This window comes from Miscanthus floridulus, chromosome 16 (genome assembly GCF_019320115.1).
Source record: "Miscanthus floridulus cultivar M001 chromosome 16, ASM1932011v1, whole genome shotgun sequence".
NCBI lineage: Eukaryota > Viridiplantae > Streptophyta > Magnoliopsida > Poales > Poaceae > Miscanthus > Miscanthus floridulus.
The window spans coordinates 84,391,436-84,400,849 of NC_089595.1; the positions used below are offsets into that span (position 1 = coordinate 84,391,436).

At 39.3% G+C, this 9,414-nt stretch overlaps 1 long non-coding RNA gene across 1 annotated transcript; it reads right to left on the reverse strand.

Annotated features, from left to right (window-relative positions):
- Positions 1-266: 266 nt before the first annotated feature.
- On the reverse strand, positions 267-8,032 carry LOC136514182 (uncharacterized). Its single transcript, XR_010773558.1, has 3 exons — positions 7,815-8,032; positions 2,710-2,754; positions 267-510 (listed from the first exon to the last, which is right to left on the reverse strand). It is a non-coding gene; the product is annotated as an uncharacterized lncRNA (long non-coding RNA).
- Positions 8,033-9,414: the final 1,382 nt, after the last annotated feature.

Here is a 9,414-nt window from a genome sequence, read left to right on the forward strand (position 1 = left end):
TTTGAGATGAAGGGAGTAGTAGGCAAAAACGATTGGATTGGACTGGTGCCTGTTTTCGTAAGAAAACTAGTGCACATGATACAAGAAGCTTGGTTTGACAAAGATAAACATCTTCCAGCCTGCTCAGACTACAAAATCATTGCGGCCACAGTCATCTATCTATATATAGTAACTCAAGGTGCTCATTCTAGATGGAATAGAATAAGTGACTTTATGAATGGAAGACCAAAAGCTCTAAGCAGCGAAGGAAATGTACAAACTGGATCAACAGAGCTGCATACCAACCACTTTATTGTTTTTCACTTATTACAAGACCAGATGAACAAAATAATGCACTTCAGATGCCAGCCATACAAAGATCTCTTTTAGGAGATAAATAATAGTCACAACATATTTTACTAGTACAAATAATGAATAGTACTTAATTTATTCCTGGTCTTAGAGATGTTCCAGTGCATCCTTCCTGCTCCTCGATGCCATCAAAACCAGAAGGCTCCATAGAACCAAAACCTAGCATAATAAAAGAAACACCCGAATTAAAAAATGACTAACAGAACTGTAAGGCGCTCTATCTAATGAGTAAAAAGCTAATGTTACAATATAAAAATTAGTGCATGACAGTACTTAATTTTTAATGATACAGACTGGACTTGCATAACACCGTACCCCTTGTTCCCATTGACTCAGATAAATATAACAATTTATTCTGATCAATATAACAATAATGATTGTTTTTTAGATAAGAAAATTAGACCAACAACTTTCTATAAGAGCTGGCTGTAGCAGGAAAACTATCTTCATTATCCGCCACAAGACTTTTTGGGAGCATAAACCAGAATGACGAATGAAATACTGATACTAGTACTAACCCAGAATTATCTGGTACCTAGTGTTAGATAGACTGGGCTTGCATAACTATCTTCATAAGAGCTTTCTTTAGACTCTGAGCTGAATTTAACAAAACTACACCAGAATAAAATGTTCATGGTTTATGCTCTGAAATTAAATTAAATTGGATCAAATACTTCCTCGAACATGCATGTTTGCAAATAGCTAGACCAAATACAGACAAGTTGAAGGTAGCAGTCAATTCAGTTTGCAAATAGCAAGAACAAATAAACAAATTCAAAATGTAGCAGTCAATTCCACCTTGATATGTCTGCAAATAGCAAGACAAAATACACACATGTCGTTCAAATACTACTAAGAGCTAGTGAACCAAGTCCTGCAAGATATTCATAGTACATCAAGTAATCAATACTAGGCTTACTTTGGTTCAAAAATAATAGGAGGGCAAATCACATAAAAAATTGTACCGCATTTGATGGTGTAGAGGCTCCAATATATCAATATGACAATAAAAAAAAGAAAGAGCTAAAGTACAACAATATAAAAGCACAAAATGTAACAGCTACAAGATACTCCATCCATCCCAAATTGTAAGTCATTCCAAGAATCTTGGAGAGTCAAAGTTTTTTAAGTTTGACCAAATTTATATAACAAAATAATAATATTTATCATACCAAGTAAGTATCATTAGATTCTTCATTAGTTATATTTTCATATTATACCTATTTGATGTCATCAATCTTTGTGTTTCTCTTTATAATTTTAGTCAAACTTGAAAAAGTTTGACTCTCCAAGATTTTTGGAATGACTTACAATTTGGGATGGAGGGAGTACAATTTAGGGTGTATAGGCTCTAATATAACAAGAGAACTTAAATGTTCATGGATTGAAGCAACAAAACAGATAAAATATTAAAATTCAAGCAAAAATCTATGAGATAATGAGGTGGGATGTAAAAATGTACTACTAAGAACAAAAGAATCCCTAACATGTGGTACTATAAACGGGCAAGTACTAAGAAAACTAATACAAGGGACAATTACGGGTGTACATGCTCCAATCTATGTAGAGAAACTTAAATGATCAGCAAAACGTGCAAGAGTACTACAAGGAAAAGTATACCATAATGTTAATAAGTATGATTAAACAATATTTTAATTAGGATAAGACATGGATAAACTACAAGTTCAAAAACATTGTGCATTCCTATGAGAGGTACAACATAAACTGATATCTTATAAGAAATAAAGGCAGTGGATCAGACATGAAAACAAAAAAAACCGCATCGGTTAGCACAATTAAGAAATACATGAATTTAACTAAAGTAAATCTGCTTTTCATTTTTATTGTTACATTGATTAAATTTAATACACTATTAGACTCACCAAGGAAAAAACAAAAGCAGCAGACCATGCATTGGTATGCCTCGTTAACAGTGGCACATCTAAATATTAAAAAATTTCTGTCTAGCACAGCGCTATTTGTAGCCAGAGAAGTAGAAATCGTGGAAATCCCCAAATCGGAAATTCCTCAGCACTATCCGTTGTAGATGGTCGGTTGACCTGAGGGGTTTGCAGCCCTATATCTATAGCACCCATCATTTATACCTGTAGGGTGAACTATATATTATATATTAAAAGGCAAGAATCTGAGTGATAGATGGTCTGCACATCTAAATGGCAAAGGACAAAAAGCTATTTTACTCATGTAAAGCAAAGAAATTGCCCAACCCAAAAGTATAACAGTTGCAAGTAATATATAAACATGATTCCACAACAACTTAACATGTATGAGCATTCCAATGCTTGCAAGGAAGAGTGCTGCAAATAAATTGTGAATGGCTTAGAAAAGTTCAGTTACCCAAGCTAGCAGCAAGACAGAGGCCAATTGGTAGAGTTCATTTATCTGCATATATTAAAAGAACATTAGTGAGGGAGAAAAAGGGCAGGTACATCTGAAAATGTTCAGCAGGATATCATGTGGAGAAAATATAGTTTAGAGAAAAGGTATCCCCCATTTTATTTCATTTGTGAAATAATGAAATTAATGAAAACAAGTATAGTTTCAGTTTTCGCTATGCATACCCAAGACGTGCTTGCCAAACAGTAAAGAGCATATATGACAAGGGAGCACAAGCTAGCAGAGTTTGTGGACTATATATAACTCCAGTAAAACTATATTTTTTTGGCTTGCTAAAATTAATTTCTAAGGAAAGAAACATTTTGAAATTAAGGTAACTTTCAGCATAAACAAATTAGATAAATAGAAGTGTACCTAGGACCTGCTGCAAGGTATAATTTAAACTAACAGGTACATTGCACTTAGAAAGGCTTATGAAACGTATATGAATTAATTTCAGTGTCATCAACAGAAAAACCCTAATAAAGTACAGTGATATTAAAAGTGAAGTACTAAAGACACTACTACAAACAAAATAATAGAAGTATAAAGCATGACTGCTACCTAAAGAAACATAATCGGTACTGCAAAAGTGGAAAAGTCATACAAGACAAAGTTAAAACGTCGGCTAAGATTTTCAACACCAACAACAACAACAACAAAGTCTTTAAGTCCCAAATAAATTAGGGTAGGCTAGAGTTGAAACCCAACAGAAACAATCAAGGTTCAGGCACGTGGATAGCTATCTTCCAAGCACTCCTATCTAAGGCTAAGTCTTTGGGTATATTTCATCCTTTCAAGTCTCCTTTTATTGCCTCTACCCAAGTCAACTTCGGTCTTCCTCTGCCTCTCTTCACATTACTATCCTGGCTTAGGATTCCACTATGCACCAGTGCCTCTGGAGGTCTCCGTTGGACATGTCCAAACCATCTCAACCGGTGTTGGACAAACTTTTCTTCAATTGATATATCATCGTTCCGAACTCGATCCCTTCTTATATGACCGCAAATCCAACGCAACATACATATTTCCACGACACTTATCTGTTGAACATGTCGCCTTTTCGTAGGACAATATTCTGCACCATACAACATAGCAGGTCTAATCGCCGTCCTATAAAACTTGCATTTTAGCTTCTGTGGTACCCTTTTGTCACATAGGACACCAGATGCTTGCCGCTACTTCATCCACCCTGCTTTGATTCTATGGCTAACATCTTCATCAATATCCCTGTCTCTCTGTAGCATTGATCCTAAATATCGAAAGGTATCCTTCCTAGGCACTACTTGACCTTCCAAACTAATATCTTCCTCCTTCCGAGTAGTATTGCCGAAGTCACATCTCATATACTCAGTTTTAGTTCTACTGAGTCTAAAACCTTTGGACTCTAAAGTCTCCCGCCATAACTCCAGTTTCTGATTCACTCCTGTCCGGCTTTCATCAACTAGCACTACATCGTCCGCGAAATACATACACCAAGGGATGTCCCCTTGTATGTCCCTTGTGACCTCATCCATCACTAAGGCAAACAAATATGGGCTCAAAGCTAACCCTTGATGTAGTCCTATCCTAATCGTGAAGTCATCCGTGTCTCCATCACTTGTTCGAACTCTAGTCACAACATTTTTGTACATGTCCTTAATGAGCCCGACGTACTTCGTTGGGACTTTATGTTTGTCCAAAGCCCACCACATAACATCCCTTGATATTTTATCATAAGCCTTCTCCAAGTCAATAAAAACCATATGTAGGTCCTTCTTCTTCTCCCTATACCGCTCCATAACTTGTCTTATTAAGAAAATGGCTTCCATGATTGACCTTCCGGGCATGAAACCAAATTAGTTTATAGAGACCCGTGTTATTGCTCTCAAACGATGCTCGATAACTCTCTCCCATAGCTTCATAGTATGGCTCATCAACTTAATTCCTCGGTAATTAGTACAACTTTGAATATCCCCTTTATTCTTGTAGATCGGTACCAATATACTTCTCCTCTACTCATCAGGCATCTTATTCGATCGAAAAATATGGTTGAACAGCTTGGTTAGCCATACTATAGCTATGTCCCCGAGGCATCTCCACACCTCGATTGGGAAACCATCCGGTCCCATCGCCTTACCTCCTTTCATCATTTTCAACACCTCTCTGACCTCAGATTCTTGGATTCTCCGCACAAAGCGCCTATTGGTGTCATCAAAAGAGTCATCCAACTGAAAGGTTGTGTCTGTATTCTCACCATTGAACAATTTGTCAAAATACTCTTGCCATCGATGTCGGATCTCATCCTCCTTCACCAAGAGATGCTCTCTTTTATCCTTAATGCACTTAACTTGGTTGAAATCCCTTGTCTTTCTCTCATGAACCCTAGCCATCCTATAAATGTCCTTCTCTTCTTCCTTCGTACCCAAATGTTGGTAAAGATCCTCGTACACTCTACCCTTTGCCACACTTACAGCTCGCTTTGCAGTCTTCTTTGCCACCTTGTACTTCTCTATGTTGTCCACACTCATGTTATGGTACAAGCGTCTATAGCACTCTTTCTTCTCCTTAATAGCCCTTTGGACTTCCTCGTTCTACCACCAAGTATCTTTAGCCTCGCCTTCACTTTCTTTGGTTACTCCACACACCTCTGAGGCTACCTTCCAAATGTTGGTTGCCATCTTCTCCCACATATTGTTTATGTCCTCTTCTTCCTTCTAAGAGCCCTCTTTGATAACTCTTTCCCTGAATACCTCTGACGTCTTCCCTTTCAGTTTCCACCACTTTGTTCTTTCAATCTTAGCTTGTTTATCCCTATGGGCACGCACCTGAAAACGAAAGTCTACCACCAAAAGCTTATATTGAGAAACAACACACTCCCCTGGTATCACCTTGCAACCCAAGTATGCTTGTTTGTCCTTTCTTCTTGTGAGGACAAAGTCAATCTGGCTAGAGTGTTGTCCGCTACTGAATGTTACTAGATGAGATTCTCTCTTTCTAAAGAAAGTGTTGGCTATCATCAGGTCAAAAGCTACCGTGAAGTCCAGAACTTCCTCTCCCTCCTGATTCCTACTACCATACCCAAAACCTCCATGAACTGCTTCAAAACCTGCGCTTGTAGTTCCTACATGTCCATTAAGATCTCCTCCTATAAAAAGCTTCTCACTACTAGGTACAGCTCTAATCAGGACATCTAAGTCTTTCCAGAAATGTCTCTTAGCACTCTCGTCGAGGCCTACTTAGGGGGCATACTCACTAATTACGTTCAAGACCATATCACCAATGACAAGCTTGACTAAGATAATCCTATCTCCTTGCCTTCTCACTCCCACCACACTATTCTTGAGGCTCTTATCAATAAAAACTCCTACTCTATTTCTATTCGCAACTGTCCCTGTGTACCAAAGCTTGAAACCTGTATTGTCCACCTCCTTCGCATTCTGTCCCTTCCATTTAGTCTCTTGAACGCATAATATATTTACACGTCTCCTAGTCGCGGTATCAACTAATTCTCTTAACTTACCTGTAAGCGACCCTACATTCCAACTACCTAAATAGATCCTAGTTGGTTCGACTAGCTTTCTTACCCTTCGCACCCATCGACTCAGATGTAAAGACCCTTGCTCATTTTTCACTACACCCGGGCGCCGATGTAGCGCGTCACTAAGGATGCGATGACCCGATCCTTGCACACTTGACACCATGCCCAGATCGCGACACGGTGCGTCACGGAGGTGACGACCCAACCCTTGCTCATTTAACACCATACCTGGGTTCCGATATGACGCGTCGCTAAGAGGGTTACGCCCCAACGGTTTTCTTTCGGGTTTCATCTCCATTAGAATAGCTAGATTTAACGTTGGCTCGCCACGCCTATCACAACCTTCCTCCTTTACCAGGGCTTGGGACCTGCTACGTTAAGACAACATAGGCGAAGTTTCAGCTAAGATTTTCAAATTAATTTAATTGGACCACAGCATAGTTCAAGTACTACTGAAAGTACATAATCGGTACTGCATAAGTGGAAAAGTCACACAAGCCATTGTTAAAACATCAGTTAACGTTTTTCAAATTAATTCAATTGGACCCCAACATGTTTCTAAAGGGTGGTAGTACCTTACCGGTGCTTAGAACTACTCTAAATGGAGAAGATACAACAATACTGAGAGCAGATCCAAGTGTAGTAGATGGAGAACAAAGAAGTGAAGCGGAGAACCAAATGAAAATTAGCAAAATATATGAGCAGGGTGAAGAAAAAACATTGAAGCGCGAATAAACAAGGAAACTAAGATTTGTGCTAGAGAGTTACATGGAAGATAAAAATATTGAATTTTTATTTCTCAATTACTAAAATTTTAATATTCATGCAAATAAAAACCTTCAAGAAGCAACTAATGAGTAACAAGGTGAAACATGATGAAACACCTACTAGTAAAAAGAACGATTACAAGGTGCTGCACAACAAGAAGCTAAAAGCAATATGTAAATAAAAGCAAAAAAGATGAAGTGTACCAGCCAAATGCTAACTAAGTATGCATATCGGGAATATTGAAAGTGGACCAGTTGTATATCACAAAATAAAGCCGTCCATTAACATTTTTATAAAAGTTATTTGGAAAAAAAACACGATTAAATGACTCCTATAAATATAATGTGCTTTAAAGACGAAGTACTAGTTGACCTGTTCTTTAATTAAATGTATAACTAGTAGATCCGAGGTCTATGAAAATAAACGAAAGTAGATTAAATGCTTAAGCATATCGGGGATATCTGTAAACAAAAAATATATCAGAAAGATAAAAAGGAAAGAAAAAAAAAAGGCTAATATACAGATATGGAACACCAGAGGGTTCCATAGAACCTAAAACTGTGGGAAAACCATATATTATTGGAGGGACAAGATATGGAACAATATTTGAGTACTAAACCTACTCAAAACCAGATTGATGTCTTGGTCACTGTAAAGAAAAGCACGCATTTTGCTTTCTCACGAACCAGATCTAGCATTTCACATAAAAAGTTCAAAAATACCAACGCTCCAAGAAAATTAAAAATTAAGAGCTAGGGGATTGTGACCCAGAGAAAACCTGGTCTGTTATAGCCAAAAGCAAGAGCCTAGCTGCATGTTTGCTCCGTCGTACTTGCCTCTCCTGTCGCCGATGCAGCGCAGCGCTTGTCTTGGTCGCTTCTAGGACACGGCAGCGCGCCGGTGTAGGCGCGGTTGAGTGGCGGCGCGTCGAGCTGGAGCCTCGGCGCGGCGAGCTGGATCGGAAATGGGAGAGAGAGAGGCATGTTTGGGAGAGAGAATCACTACTACAAAAATGACGTGTGGCAACGTCTCTATTTCTGTATAGCCACACCTATAAATAATTAGCAAATGAGCTACCCTTATAAATAGATTTGTAGGGGCGTTCGGTATTATCAGCCGCCCCTACAAATCATATTTGTAGGGACGACTCAATATTGAACAGTCCCTACAAATAGACACCGAGTATTAAAAATTAAGCACTAAAATTCATATTTTGTAAACCACCTCGGATGGAGAAACAACCAAAATGAAAGTTATATATCTCGAAAAGTTATAAAACTTTGTAGTGGACAACTTTTTGATTTGAAATCATCTAGTCAAGGAAAACTACGTTTGAATTTCCAAAAATTTATTTTTTTTAAACGACTTTTGTCGACAGAATATCGTCGGCAGTCCTCCGAGGAGTATCCCACGAAGGTAGATTGATCGGCAGAGGAGCATGAGATCAAGAACAAGAAGACAACAGAGACACACGAGTTAGACAGGTTCATGCCGTCAGTATGACGTAATACCCTACTCCTATGGTCTGTTGGTTTGTATTAGCTATCGTCTGATATTGCGTGTGTTTGAAGGGGGTCCATGTCCGCCTTATATGGTCCGGGGAGCAGGGCTACAAGTCGGTTAGATCTGAGAGATAACCGGAAAGTAATAACTGATTATAGGAATCTTGGGATCATACATATCCAAACAGATCTCGTAGTATCTTTGGGATATCTTTCAGATGTCTTGCGGAAGGCGCCGACCAGAGTCGTGCCTCACAAGACTTCGTCTTGTGGGCTGGGCCGCCCCTAAGGGCGGAGCCCATGTGGTCTGCCATAGATATCCGGGGTCATACCCCCCACAGCTAGTCCCCAAGCACCTTGTACCTGTTGTGCAACACCATCTTAAACTTGTCCGAGCAGGTGCGAACAAAGCCAAGCAGTCGAACTCATGGTCCGACCACCGTGATAAGTTGCCGAGCAGTTGTGAGCAGTTGGCGAGCAGCGTGTGCTGTTTCCGAGCAGCACGAACCATAACCGAGCAGCATAACCCAAGCACGGCTTGTCATAAGGGTGTAAGGAGCTCAAGTTCAGAATCAAAAATTTCTTCGTAGTGGATCAAGTGTGCCCACTTAGAGTCTGACCACGAGAAAAGGAGATAATCTTCCTCAGCTTCGAGAGGTGTGGAGTCTTCCAGAATAAAGCAAGCACATTCACCGCGAGGTGAAGTGTGTCCACTTAGTCCCCAAGCCTAACAGTAGATGACGTAGTCATATGGTGCCAGGATCTAAAGTAGAAGAATAGTAAAAGACCAGCCGAGCAGACAGTCAGTCCTCAAGCGCAGCGCTGAAATGAGAAAGAGCACATTCACCGCAAGGTGAAGTGTGCCCACTTAGTCCC